Below are 13,946 nucleotides of genomic sequence, written 5' to 3' on the forward strand. Positions count from 1 at the left end.
CTGCAGGTGTACCCTAACTCGCTCGGTCCCCTCCTGGGTGACATTTGGGGTGGAGTCTTCAGGATCATTAGGAAGAATGTCGGCTGAACAGCCTTCCCCACAGAGCTTTTCTCCCTCTGCTCGGGCTGGACCCCTCCCCACAGAGGGGACAATGGTGGGCATGCAGCAGCGGGTGCTGTCCTGGAGGCCGTGCCTGAGCTCCTGATCTAAGATGCAGAGAGCGTCCCACCTGCCCAGGCCCTCCCAGCCCCCACCTGTCCCACGCCCACAGCATGACAGGTGAGCAAGGCCTCCCCACGGCCGCTCAGCCCAACATCTCTGTTCACAGAGAACACGATGCTGTGAGCACCCCAGGGAGAGCCCGCCTCCCGGGCAGAGGGATTCCTGCAGCCCACCCCCTTGGCATGGGTGCAGCAGTGACTCAGCGCTCCGAGCAGGCGAGGCCAGGAGAGCCTGCTGGCATCCCACTCCGAGGAGCAGTGGGCTGGGGGCTGTAGGAGCAGGAGGGTGAGAGGGAGCCCCTCAGCAAGAAGGGGTGTCAGGGTAGGAGCTTAGGAGTCTTTTTTCCCAGAGAAGCATAAAAACTTTGTTTCCAGGACAGCTTCGGTGCCGCAGCCCAACCCTGAGCCGAGCAAAGAAAGCGTCGGTATCTTGACTGTGAGGCCTTGAGGTCAAGAGCAGCCCTGGGGAGAATACCGGCGCCCTCCACAGGCTTGGGGAGACACCTGTTACCTGTAAGCCCACGCAAACCTCCCAAGCAGCGAGACCACTCAGAGAAGGGTGGAGAGGGCAGGGCTGCATCTGGTGCCCATGAGTCCCTGGGGCCGACAGTACTCACAGGGCACCTTCCCAGCTTCTCCCACACATGACCCCACTTACACCTCCCCCGGAGAGACTAGTTCCAGGGCACACAGCCAACAGGGAGATGAGCTGGCAGCAGAACTCAGCCTACCCAGCTCTTCCCGCTCCGCCCTGCCTGCCCCCAAGTAGGGTGAACATCACAGACAGGCAGGCCAGCACGGCATCACCTCTCCCACCGCCGGCCCAGATGGCTCCATCACCTCCAGGAACTGCCCTGGTGGAGTCCTGAGGCCTTTGGGGCCAGGACTGCGTTTCCAGGTTGCCAGCTCCCCATCTTCCTGATGCCCTGCAGAGCTAAGGGCCCTGCACCTCCCACAGCAATCGGAGCCACCATCCTGCTCCAGGCCTTCGGTTAAGGGCGCGCCAGGGGCGGGCGAGGTTGAACACGCCTGGGGGCAGGAAGCCCTGCAGCCTCCTCTGCAAAACCATCAGAGCCACCTCTCTGGCCGCAGGGTTGCACAGAGGCCGCCAGGGGCGCCTTGGCCCTGCCCCCAGGAGCCGTCCAAGCTGGGCTGCGAAGGGAAAGGGATTCCCCGCGCCATCCACAGGTAACGAGTCCCCAGCGCAGGCAAGGGCTGGGGAAGCCTACAATTTGCCTGCGGCCGGTGCCCGCCCGTTTCCAGCCTCTTCTGCCAAATGAGATGTCGCACACGGGATCCCCAGAACTGCCAGGCCGTCCGTCCCCTCCCCCTCCGGGGAGAAGCAGAAATGACAAACAACTAAGAGCGCGGAGGCAGCCCACCCGGCAACTCCGCCGGGCCCCCCTCGCCTCCGCGCCGAGCCCCTCCGCCCCCTCCCGCCCACTCTGCGGCGGGGCAGGGTCCCGGCCCAGCCCGGGGCTTGGAGTAGGCCAGGCGCTCGCCAAGCCCCGGCACCATCTTCCCACCCCCGCACGGCAGCTATTTATAGCCGGGGAAGCACCGCGCGGGGTGCCGCTGCCCACCCGCCGGCCGGCTCACCATCCCCGGTAGTGGCCCGCGCAGCTCCCGGTCCGCGCCGCCCGCCGCGAAGTTGCTGGGTCGGCGAGCTAGCGGCTTTCGCTTTCACGGGGCCGGCGCAGCGCACACCCCCGCGCGCCCACTTGCGTCCCCGGCGGGTCGGCTGGGCTCGCCCCAGGCTCGCGGGCGGGCTTCTCCCCCGGGTCCCCCCGCCCCGGTCCGCCCGCCGCCCACCTGGCGCTGTGCGGGGACCCGGACGGGGCAGGGGGCGCCGCGACCCCGCCGCCTGCCGACTTCCTCTGCCGCGGCGCCCGGGAAACCGCGGCCCGCGGGCTTCCTGCTGCGCCGGGCGGGCCGGGGGCCAGGCGGGGGGCGGCCGCGTGAGCCGGCCCGGAGGACTGAGCCAAAGCTCGGGAGAGCGCAGAGCCTGCGGGCAGAGGGGAGACACTGTCGCGGCCCGGCCCCCGCCCCGGGCAAGTTCCTACCCGCCGGCTCCGCCGTGGCATCTGTGCAGGGAGCTAGGGCGGGCGCCGGGCCATGGCGCGGAGGCTCGCTCGCTCGCTGGCTCGGAGGGCCGGGGCGGGGCGGCGGGGCCGGACGGGGCGCGGGCGCTCGCTCGCTGTTCGGCCTGGAAGCGGGCCCAGCGGCACGGCTGACTTTGCCGGCAAACACTCGCGGGTTCCGGGCCGGGCCGCTGAGGGTACGGGGGGCACAGCCCTCACCGCGGGAGGCTGTGGGACCTGGCATCCCAGGCCGAGCCGGGTAGGGGCGGCCAGGAGTGCGGAAGGCAGGGCGACAGGGGCCAGCAACGCGCTGGGCTGGGGCTGTCCTCGCCCTGTACGGGGCAGCTCTGTGCGCGGGGCCGCTGGAGTAGTGCCCCGAGGGCCCGGTGCAGGGCAGAGGAGTGGGTGAGTGGGGGATGTCCTTGCTGACCCAGTGGGGCAGTGGGAGCTGGAGTGAAGCCTCTCCCAGGCCCATCCTCAGCGGGGAGGGCAGGACAGGGGCATCATGGCATCCCCTAGGGGGCTTTCCAGCTGGGAGGGGGCTCATTTTCCAGTTGGCTGTGAGGCCCCAAGAGCAGAAGACACTGGGGGGAGGGGTGGGGCTGGGCAGAAGCCAGGCAGGCTCAGGAGCCCCTCAGCCTCGGCATGTGGCAGCCCTGCAGAGGCCTGCGGGTGCCAGGAGCGGGACTGTGCCCCTTCTGAAAGGAGTGGGCTCAGAGGGACGCCCCCGGCACCCACAGCCCCAGCGAGCACACAGCACCTTCCTCTCTGGCTTCCTGTGGAGCCGGCCGCCCTGGAATTATCCACCAGCTCCTGGTTGCTTCTCCTAACCCAGCTGAGGACAGGCCGAGCAAAGACGCAGCCCCCCGGCCAGGCACCAGCCTCCCCACCATCCCTCCCCCACCTCAGCACCACGAGGGCCCGGCTCTTTCCTCCCTCCCCAAACACCCAGATGCCTCAGATCCACCAGGTCCCTATCCTGGTGACACTTGTCCTGGTGACATCTCCCCAAGCCAGATAATTTCCACCTGTCCTGCCCCGGCTGGCTCCTGCCCACCAGCTTTCCCAGGCTTGCCACGTGCCCCCAGTCCAATCGGCCCAAGGCCAACCTTTGGCCAGGGGGCTGTGCACTCCCTGCCTGCCCTCCCTCCGGGGGGCGCAGAGGCAGTGGCTCACACTCCCTGGAGGATCAGGACTCTCTGTCTGGCCCTGGGCTCCCAGAGGCCACACAGCTGCAGGGAGACAGGCCACCTTGAGGCTATGCCCACTGGGCTGGGTCTCAGGCGAGGAGTGCTCCCGCCGCACGTCCTCAAGTCACAACAGCTGTTCACTGTCCACACTCATGTCGTCATGACACCCACACGTGGGGACAGGTTCAGAGTCACACAGCAGGAAGTCTAGTATGGCTGAGAGCCATCCCCAGGCCTGGCCGGCTCCAGAAGAGGTGGGGACACTCCCCCCAGCTGTCCCCAGGGCTAGAGCAGACATGGGACGCTCATGCCCTGCACAGGTCGAGTCAGACCCAGGGAGGCTGAAGATGTGTGTGGGCATCACATCTGGGCCAGAAAGAAACGGTGTGTGTGGAACGGGTAGTTCTCTGGAAACAGGCCCCTGTGTGCAGGAGGCCTCCCACACAGCTTGGAAGCAGCGGGTGGGGGCAGCCCGGGGCTCAGGGTCTTGCTGTCACAGCAGGAGGGAGGCCATGGTGGGCGAGGGGAGCTCAGGGGCTCTGGGGAGATGGCCCGGGCGAATGCTGGCACCTGAGGGCTCCACCTCCTTGGCCTGCTCCAGCACCACAAGGCACCCTGCACCCCAGCCCTCTCCAGAGCCCCAAGAGATGGGCATCACCGTCTCTAGCTGCCAGGCCGCAGAACAAGGAAGTGGGGACCACCCTCCCTGACCCCCCAGGGGGAAACACTTCTGTGCACATGGGGATCCCCCCCGGGGCTTCATGCAACAGCACTGTGATAGCTGTGGGACTGGTGGGCCTGAGAACTTCTGGGGCCTGAGAAAACCTTGTGCCCCACCTGGCACTTGTCAGCACCCTATGCAGGTCCTAATCGCCCACAAAGCACTTGGACGTGCAGGACACAGGCCTCTGACTACTGCCCTGGAGAAACAGCTGCTCCCCACCTCAGGGCCACCCTGAGGGCCTAAGAGGGTGGGAGCTCCTGCACCACTATGCCACCCTCGGGGCCACCCTGACCTTGCTCCCCCACGGCCAGCAGGAGCCCCTGTGAGCAGGGAGGGGCTGGTCTAACCTGTGAGCTGGCTGTTCGGGGTTAATCCTGGCGGGGGGGGGGGGGGGCAGGTGTTCCTGCCTGGGTGCTGAAGGATGTGCTCCAGCCTGCCCCTGGAGTCACCCTTGTCACTGGCCTAGTCACAGCGAGCGCCCCAGGACTGCCTGAGCCTGGCAGGCTCCTGGGAGGAGGACTGATGCAGAGGGGGGTGCACGGCCCTGGGCTGAAGACAGGCCCAGCACCTGAGAAGCCCCTTGACCTCAGGGCAGGATAAGCCCCACTCTATCAGGGTGCCCCGCTGCCTCTCCAAGGGACACCTAACCTTAATCCCCCAGAGCAAACTTCAACAATCGATCATAAGAAGAAAACAAACATCTGAGGACATCACCTGATCCCCACGGGGGCTTTGCCTGACAGACCCCTCTCCCCACTCTAGCCCCAGGACCTGTGGGTGACCAAGAAGACAAGGAAGATGGTGGCAAGGACAAGAGGTAATTGGCCCTGAGAGCCACCTCCCCCTGCCTTGGACCTTACTCGTTGACCTCTTCCAGATGGGGGACTGGGGGCCAGCAGGGGGAAGAGGTGGCCAGGGCTGAGCTGGGGAAGGAAACGGCCCACACACAGGCCCCTTCCTGCCCTCGGCTCAGAGCCCAGGCCTTCCCCACATGGCCCTCACCCCGGGCAGCCTCACTGCCTACAGGACCCTGTCTTTCTTCTCTTCAGCCCTAAGGGAGAGGTTCTGGTCCAGCCCCGGTCAAGGGCCAGCCCTGGGAAGTCCTGACCTTCACATCCCCAGCCACCATCCACCCAGTACCCCTGGGCGGCCAGCGGGGAGGTAGGCAGGCCGGGGCTGCACCCGTGTCCACGCTGGGAAGTCGGGCGGCCAGCTTTCCTCTTGCGGCCCCCACCTGACTATCCCCGTTCATTCTCTGCTCTGCCACCATCTCTTAGGTGAAGCACTTGCACACCCGTCGGGGCTGCAGAGGGGGAGCTGTGAGCCCGGGAGCCCAGGGATGGCCGCCAAAGCCAGAAGGAGCCAGAGAAGGTGAGACTGGACAACTCCAGCCTTGTCTGTGTGAGTAGTCCCTGGCCTGAAGGTGGTCCAGACTGTCTCAAGGCGTCCGTGTTGAGTGAGGAGCAGCAGAGGACAAACAGTAGCCTTGGGGTAGAGGCTGTCATCCCTATGCAAGTGGAAAGGAAGACTCCAAGGCCAAGAGGCGTGTGGTGGACCGGGGAGTGGAAGCCAGACTAACGGACCAACGTGTGCAAGAGCCCAGGCCTGCACCCGGGGCGGCATGCAGAGCGTGTGGCGGGCCTGCTCACACCTCTCTGGCCACCTTCCTCTCAGCGGGCAGCATAGCCCCCTCGAGTGGCCACACCCTCCCTGGAACCACGCACCTGTGCTTTGCGTCACACGCCCCAGGCCTGCACCCCCAGCAGAGGTGGCTCCTGGCCCTGCAAAGCCAAGACCCAGACCTAGAGCTAGCTGCTGGCCAAAGTGCCACCGGCTGCGCTGCCCACGGGACCACGTGGCCCAGTGGCCTCTCACGGCCACCCTTCTCAAGACCTGACCCAACGCAGACCTGCAGGCTGCTCCTGGTTCCTTTCCACCAGCCGTTACCCCAGCCCCCACCTTGACCTAACCCCAGTCTTCCCCAGGCTAAGTCCAACGCTGCCTTTTAGGTAGCAAGACTGCTTCTTAGAGTTAACAGTCCAAATTCTCAGCACTGGAGCTCTGAGCTGCCAGCTGGTCTGGAGGTGCAGGCCTCCCCGCTATGGGATGCTGGCTCTGTGTGTCGTGTGCCTGAGCAATCTCTCTGCCGGTAGCGTGCCAGCCTCACAGGCCCACGGCAGCCAGCTTCCTCTCCTTTCCCTGACGGCTGAGAAAGCAGCTCGCCTTCCACCCCGGGCACACAGACCCCAGCTGCAGCCCCATCTCATTCTCACTAGAGCCTCTGGCGCTCAAAAGCGGCTCAGACTAGGCTCTGCAGCTGCAAAGTATCGCTGATGTCACTGAGTCCAGCTGTTTTGCCTGTTTGACCCATGAGTGAGGACACAGGTGGGGAACAAGGACCTGCCCAGGGAAACAAAGAGGGCCGGGCGCAAGGACCCTTGTCCCTCGGTCCGGGGCAGCATCCACCTCAGCAGACAGCTGTGCCCATGCCACGCTCAGCTCTGCCGGGATGAGCACACGAGTATGCATGCACCTCCACAGTGCCTGACCTGCAGGGCCTGCCCAAGGCCCCAGTCACCATGGGGCGGAGCCAGGGTCTCGGTCATGGATGCCAGGGCTGTTGTGCGCAGGCACTGACACAGCCGTGGCCCATGTCAGCTTGGCTGACCTGGCAATTCCAGCCCAGCTGGGGGCTCAGGAGCGGAGCTGGCCTCAGAGGGAGAGAAACAAGGTTGGGGTGGGGGACAGAGCAGCTTCAGGAAGAAGAGGCAGGCCTGTGGGCTGGATGCTGTTGGACAGGGATCTCCCCACATGGCGGCAGGGGTGGGGGTGGCTGGGACGATCAGGGACAGCCAGTGGGACCACGTGGAGGGCAAGGGGTGCCTAGTGTGTACAGTGGGGCTGCACGTGGCCTCATGGAGAGAGGGACTGCCAGGGGTCTGGGGAATGGGCAGCGAGGAGAAGAGACACCAGCAGGCTTTGATGCCTCTCGGGGTGATCTGGGACTTGGCATGTGTTTGATGGGGCCCAAGAGAGCCTCCTCAGAGCAAGAGGGTGCTAACACTTGGCTCCTTTGAGCCCGCCCCACGTCAGGGTTGGAAATGAGAGCTACCGTCCAGGCTTCTAGAATAGCCCAGTCTTTGGAGGGCTGCTGAGCTGCTTCCGTTTCATCTCAGGAGGGGAGCCCGCATCCTAGAAAAGCCATGTCTGATGTGCACATGGAGAAAACTAGGACAACCCATCCACCATCTGACCCCTGGCTCCTAATGAGTGGCCTTTATGGACCCGGGGGCATCTGTGCTGAGTAAGTGGAGCCAGGTTCAGGCCACAAGTGGTGGCAGTGGCCGTGGCCTGTGCCAGGTGTCTTCCCTGGATGACCAGCACAGGATCCTCATGCAGGGAGGGGCTGAGCTGAAGGGGTGGCGGGGGTCAGGCACTGACCACAGACAAAGCCGACATCCCAGGCAGAGCTGGTGCCTCCACTGGCGTTCAGGTCCCAAGCAGGCTTACAACCCGCCACCTCCCCCAAACCCTTCACACTCGTGTAGAACATCAGAAGGGGAACAAACTCGTCCAGGCGTGTCCTGCAGAGCAGAGCTCTGTCCCCAACCTGAGGGATGCCCCGAACCAGAAGAACAAATGTGAGATGTTACAAGCGCAGCATTCCTCCCCTCTCTAGAGCGCCGTGCAGCCTCTGCTGTGGCCTGGGGGCCTCCCACTGAGCTGTGAGGAACAAGGATGAGGACCGGCCCCTGGGAGCAGGGCCCCCACACCTGCCGGACGCTCGTGCTGGCAGGTGGCGGAACTTGCAGAGGCCTGAGTTCACGACCCAAGCCAAGCAGCGTCGCAGCACATATCCAATCACTCTCTGGCTAGAGTGCACCCTCCCCCGGACGTACCTCTGGATGACCATGGACGTGGGCAGCCCTGGGGACAGCCAGCCCTGCCCTCTCCAGCACCACCTGCCCCACCCAGTGCGGACCCTCATGTGCCATTTGGCCTCTCTCTGTTCCCTCTCCTGGACCACCTTCTCCCTGGTCTGTCCGGCCACCTTGCCCCCTTCCCCTTGCTGTAGCTGGCCGACCCCCTCTCCTGCACCCTCGGCACACGCAGGGTGCCGGGTGCACTGCTCACACCCGGCCCCGAGGAAAGGGGGCTGAGGCAGGGGCTCCCGCAGGTCGAGCCCTCCCTCCGAGAGCTCGCTGCGCCCGAGCACCACCATCTCCTCCTCTTGGGTTTCCCGTGGTGCCCCTGCTGCAGGGCCGGCTTCATTGCCCACCCAAGAGGGGCCTGGAGCCCAGGGTTCCCCACCCCTCCTCTGAGTAGGGCCAGGCGGGTCCCTCTCTGGAAATAAAGCCCAGCACTGAGCCGCTGGGGCTGGGGCGGCCTCCCCTGCAGCCCGGAGCGGGCCCTTGCTCGTCTGTCCTAAGCAAATTTGCCAGTGTCCCCACATGGGGAGCTGCGGGGTGGGTGTGACAGGACGTTATCTGAGAGTCAGTGCCACCCTGGCGAGGGGCTGGGCTTCCTGGGGAAGCTCCACCTGCTTTGGCATACCCTAATTTTAGACTTCTTATACCTAATTAGAGATCAACGTTTCAAAATTTGTTTTTAATCAACCAAATTCCTGCACATCCTTCCCAACTGGCCCCGAGCCACCTCGCCTCCTTCCCACACGGACCCCAGTGAGCCTGTGTGCTCTTTTCCACGAAGTCCCTTCCCCCAGCTGCCTCCTCCTCCTTCCGGGGCCTTCCTGGACCCTCTCCTGGACACAGTGGCCCCGGGGCACATGTGGTAATGGTCTCCCGTGATCCTCGATAACCCCGTGAGGTGGGTCTGGTCAGCCCCAGTTTACAGATGAAGAAACTAAGTCTTACCAATACTGAGCAGCTCGCCCAAAGCCACCAGCTATGGGTGGGGCCAGGCATGGTGCAGGGCCTGAGGCTGGCCAGGAGCAGAATTGAGGGTGAGGGCGTGGGCGGCCTTTGAGTGGCCTCACCCTGGCCTGTGAGGGAGTACATGCTCTGTCCCCAGAGGCACGTGGTGGCCACAGCCCATCACCATGGAAACCAGGCCGGGGCCCCTGGAGCCCTCAGCTCTGGTTTGGATTTCAAACCCAATGCCGCTTTCTCAGAAGCAACTTGGTCAAACTTTCCAAATAGGAAAAGTGGAAGGAAAAAGAGAGAGAGAGAAATTCCCAGCCTGAAGCCACCCCAGAAAGACGGCCTGGGCCCTGAGCTGGGGAAGCCCTGTCTGGGTGGGCTGTGTGGTGGCAGGGCAGAGACCCCGTAGCCTCCCCAGGGCTCATGCCCCTCCTCTGGGGAGCAGGCGGTGGTGGTGCAGCCGAAGCAGGTGGGCCCGGCCCTTCCTGTCTCTGCGGGAGCAGCTGCCCTTTTGTGTTTCCCAGTGGGGTGTGTGAGAAAGGGCTCTTTTGGGAAAAGGGTTGGAAAACCACTGACCTCATCCAGCTGGCCTGCCTTTGGAGATGGGGAAACTGAGGTCAGGGTCGGGACCAGGAAGTCAAAAGCAGGGCTAAACCCCGAAGGTAGGGCAGCATGGCTACGCCCAGAGCAGGCGCACCGGAAGATCTGTGGGTCGGGCCCCATGTGGACGGGGCGCTGGGGCATCCACACTCCAGCCCCCTGCAGCAGCCCCGGCTCCACGCCATGGGGGTGCCGCCCAGCCCTGTGCTCGGGCTCCTGGGCCAGCGCCCATCGCCACAGGAAGGCCGTCCTCCCTTGGGGCTTCCACTCCAGCTCAGGATGACTCTGAGCTCCCCAGGGCACACCTGGGAAGCCCGCAAGGAAGGGGAGGCGAATGAGCAGCAGCCACAGGCACGGTGCCCTGAGGGGACGGGGGACAGGCAAAGGCCACCAGATACACTCTGCCCTCCCCTATGCCCCCAGCCATTGCCAGACCCCTTAGGGACCCTCAGCTGCGCTCCACCCTGCCCCTCCCACCCCCAGAACCCTCTGTGGGGGGGATGCTCCTGCCCACTGCTTTCACTGTCGAGACAGGTGTTTGGAGACGTGATGGCAAGGCAGTCACGCACTCTGGCAGGGGTGGGCCCGGAATGGCCACGTCCTGATTGCACCAGGCTGCTCCCTGGGGCCCAGTGTGTGGCTTGTGGCCATCTTGACACTGTTGGGACCACAGGGCTCTCGAGTGCCAAGCGCTGGACGTTCACATCCCCCATCTCACAAATGAGGACGTTGGGTCTGTGCAGTCACAGGGCACCTGACTCGGTCAGAGGTGCGCCGGCCCACGGGGGCGGCCCCCCGGCAAAAGCAGCAAGCCTTGGCTCAGCCGCAGCCCCCACACTCCCTGGCTCTGTGGCTCAGGGCTTGTGGTCTTCAGAGTCCCTCCTGCTGGGCTGGGGTGGGGCCAGCTAATCAGGGCCAGGCAAGCAGGATGATGCCCAGGGCGGAGGTGGGCTTGAACCTCCACTCCTGCCGGGCTGGGCGCAGGCTGGGTGGGGAGGGCGGTGGGCAGGAGGTGAGAAGCATCCGAGCTCTGCTCCCTGCGGGCTGCGCGATGCTGGGCCTCAGTTTGCTCACCGTGAGATGGGAATCATGGGGCCGCAGGGAGGAGGAAATGTCTGCTGTCCCCGAGCTCCTCTGTGCCCCATGGAAGCAAGCCCTGTTGCCTCCCTTCCATGGCAGAGGCCTGCTCCCTGACATTGTTTCCCACCTCAGCCCAGGGGCCAGGCCACAGCCACTGCCCTCCCACAGGCCGGGAGCCACAGGGAGGGCCTGCATCCGGAGTGAGCCCCAGCACTCCATGGGCCAAGAGGACTAAGCAGAGACTGGCATAGCCAAGCATCCTCCTTCCCAAAGGACAGGTTCCTGCAGTGACTCTGCCACAGCCGAGGCCTCGGGGAGCCCCCTTCCTCCTGGCCCTGCCCCGCTGGGTCCTGCTCCTGCGGCCTCAGGAAACACAGCCCTCCCTCGGCCCTCTCCCACGGCTCCCTGCGGCTCCCTGCCATCCGTGGTCTGAGCCGCTGCCTGCCCTGCTCCACTTTCCAAACCCTCAAGAGGGCCCTGGGCCTCCTCCGGAAGCTGCCCCCCTGCCGCCCTCCAGACGGAGCCTGCCTGGGGCAGTGTCCCAGGGGGATGAAGCTGAGCCTGATACGTGCCTGCCTCAGAAAGACTCAGCGGAGACACTGATTCCAGGAGCAAGCCTCTGAGAAATAACTTGCAGTGGGAAAAGCAGTGCACACTGGAAAATGTTCTTCTCTCAGGAATGTTGCACAGCAAGCTCCTGACCATTCTGGATGCGGATACAAACACTGCTGTCCCGGGGCTGGCCAGAAACTCTGGGGTGGAGGCTGCCCGCAGGATGTGGGACCCGGGGCAAGTCCCGCGCCCCACTGGGGGACCATCATGGTGGGGTGCCGCCTTCTGCCAGGGCATCCTGGCATGGCCACCGCGGTGAGCCCACACCTGGACACAGAAACTGTCCCCAAGGGCCTGGCAAAAATGCACGTGGGGGCAGCCCGTCCAGAGGCTGATTATGTCTGATTGGTTTTTAAAGTCTAGCTGTGAATGGGGGTGGCTTGGCTCGGGCAGGGATTTATGACCGCTGTGGTCCTGTCAGGGTGGGGCCGGGGCATCCTACAGAAGGGAAGGCCTTGGGCACCTGCTCCAGGCTGAACCGGGCCCAGTGGGCTGGAGGCTGTGAAGTCCCATGAAGCTTGCAGAGCCGAGGACACGGGAAGGAAGGAGAGCTCAGGGTGATGCTAAGAAGTCACAAGCTTGCTAACCGTTTAAAGACTCTTAAAAACTGGGCCTTTTCCCTTGGAGAACTTGAAGTGATTCTTTTGTTTACTTTGCTTTTGCAACCGGCCCATCAATCAACTCAATAAAGCTAAAAATAGCGCCACAGCAGCAATTCCTACTACAGCCCAGTGTTCGATTTCCTTAATTTAAACTTTTCCCTTCTTTTCTGTTCTCTAATTCCCACTGACGTGACTGGGTGTCCTTTACCCTGACGTCAGGACGGTGTTGTGCACGGCCTCAGTGATCTCAGCGAGGATGGGGCAGGCGGTGACCTGCCACGGTCCCCCTCCATCGAGAGTGGGGACAGGAACAGAGGACCGGGAGGGGTGTCCACTGGTGACAAGGAATCCCAGTTTCTTCTGGGAATCAGTCGACACCAGCACGTGGAACTGAACCATCCTCAGGTAAATGGTAGGACGATGAACTGTGGGCCTGCAGGGGCGCCCTGTGTCCCACTCGCCCACGCAGACCCAGGGCCCACCCCTGGGCCCACCTCCACCTGCGCCCTCACACTCTCTGTCCCTATGGCCCTGCCTGTCACCCTGTCGGTCCAGGAAGGTGCGCTGGGCCCGTCCTTGCCTGTCTCTGGGGTCCGTCCACTGGCTGTGTTCCCATGGCCCTGACTTGTTTCAGAATGTCTGGATCCCAGCTCAGGCGCCCACTTGCAGTGTGGCTGGGCCTCAGTTTCCTCCTTTGTAAGGCAGGGATGATGGCACGACCAACACCTTGTGGGTTCTAAGGATGCAACGCGCTGCTGTGAGCGGTGATGCGTTGCTGTGAGTGGTGGCCGCCCAGAGGAGTGGAGGCCAGCAGCGCACCTGGCCCTGTCCCAGCCCGGCCGCTCCAGCACGCCTGCGTCAGCTGGTGTCACGTCTGCCCCCTGCCAGCCCCTCTGCCCTGCGAGGACCTGGCCCGTCCCTGCGGGCACGGGGTCACCCCACGGCTCCCACTGCTCTGTGGTGCAGGCACCCCCACGCCACCTCCTCTGCCTCTCTCGACCTCCTGCTCACCCTCAGGTTACGGGCTCTGACCTCCAAGAGTGGTGGGGCTTTATTCAGGCCTGAGGGTCTCAAAAAGCATGTGTGCAAAAGTGATATGGCAAACCCACTGCGAGCTCTGGGCTCCCCCAGCTGTTGTTCACCTAGTCGCCTCCCCCAGAGACCTGGTGCCCCTCAAGAGTGGGCCTCACTCATGGCATGATGGAAGGTAATCAAGGGCCGTGCACAGAGTGCTTCGCCACCAGGAGGTCTCAGAGAAAGGGAGGGGCGAGGGTCCTCCCCCCCATCCCAGGAGGGGGCAGAGGCGCAGGATACAAGCGGCCACACTCACCTCCACCACACTCACCTCCCCGACACCCACACTCTCTAGAGCCCAGATGTGGCTGCTGAACTCCGAATGGCACAGCTGCTAAGGGAGCAGGCCTTGGAGTGGGACCCACCTGGATTTAAATCCCAGCCTGGCCACTTGTTAGCTGTGTGACCTTGGCCTACTCCCTGGGCCCTGCACCTCATTCAAAGGGGGTATAACAGAACCAGCCTTCCCAGGGCCCTGGCCGCTGTCACGGCTGCTGGCAGCTACTGTGCAGAGGCCCACTTGACATTCTCTCCCAGGACCCACAGCAGCCAAGGCAGCCAGGGAGGGGCTGTGAACAGGGCCCGGAAACAGGGCCACAAGCTCTGCTGTCCAGCCTGGTGGACAGAGACTAGAAAAGGGCTTTTGGTTTTAACAGCCTAAAATGCCCACTGGTATCAACCTCCCCTTCTGTACACGGGGACAATAGCAGTGCCTGAGCACCACAGACGTGCTGTGGGGACCAGAGTGAGCGCCTGTAAATGGCGCCAGTCCTGCCACTGCCCCCCGTCCAAGACCGGGCCAGACCAGGCACAGATGCTCTGGCCTCCCTCTGTCGCTGTGCTGTGCCTCGGGAGCCCCAGCAGGGTGGGCCTGGGGGTCTA

General features: G+C 64.1%; 1 protein-coding gene and 1 long non-coding RNA gene across 14 annotated transcripts in view; one reads left to right on the top strand and one right to left on the bottom strand.

Annotated features, from left to right (window-relative positions):
* CABIN1 (calcineurin binding protein 1) overlaps positions 1-13,946 on the bottom strand; it is a 97,944-nt gene that overhangs the window by 17,294 nt on the left and 66,704 nt on the right. The gene's annotated exons all lie outside the window — the stretch shown is intronic.
* On the top strand, positions 1,004-12,114 carry LOC117307651 (uncharacterized). 2 transcript variants are annotated; one of them, XR_004521501.2, is made up of 4 exons: positions 1,004-1,409; positions 4,979-5,033; positions 5,266-5,377; positions 5,494-12,114. It is a non-coding gene; the product is annotated as an uncharacterized lncRNA (long non-coding RNA). The 2 variants fall into 2 exon arrangements; XR_012325270.1 differs by lacking the exon at positions 5,266-5,377.

Source organism: Tursiops truncatus, chromosome 13 (genome assembly GCF_011762595.2).
Source record: "Tursiops truncatus isolate mTurTru1 chromosome 13, mTurTru1.mat.Y, whole genome shotgun sequence".
NCBI lineage: Eukaryota > Metazoa > Chordata > Mammalia > Artiodactyla > Delphinidae > Tursiops > Tursiops truncatus.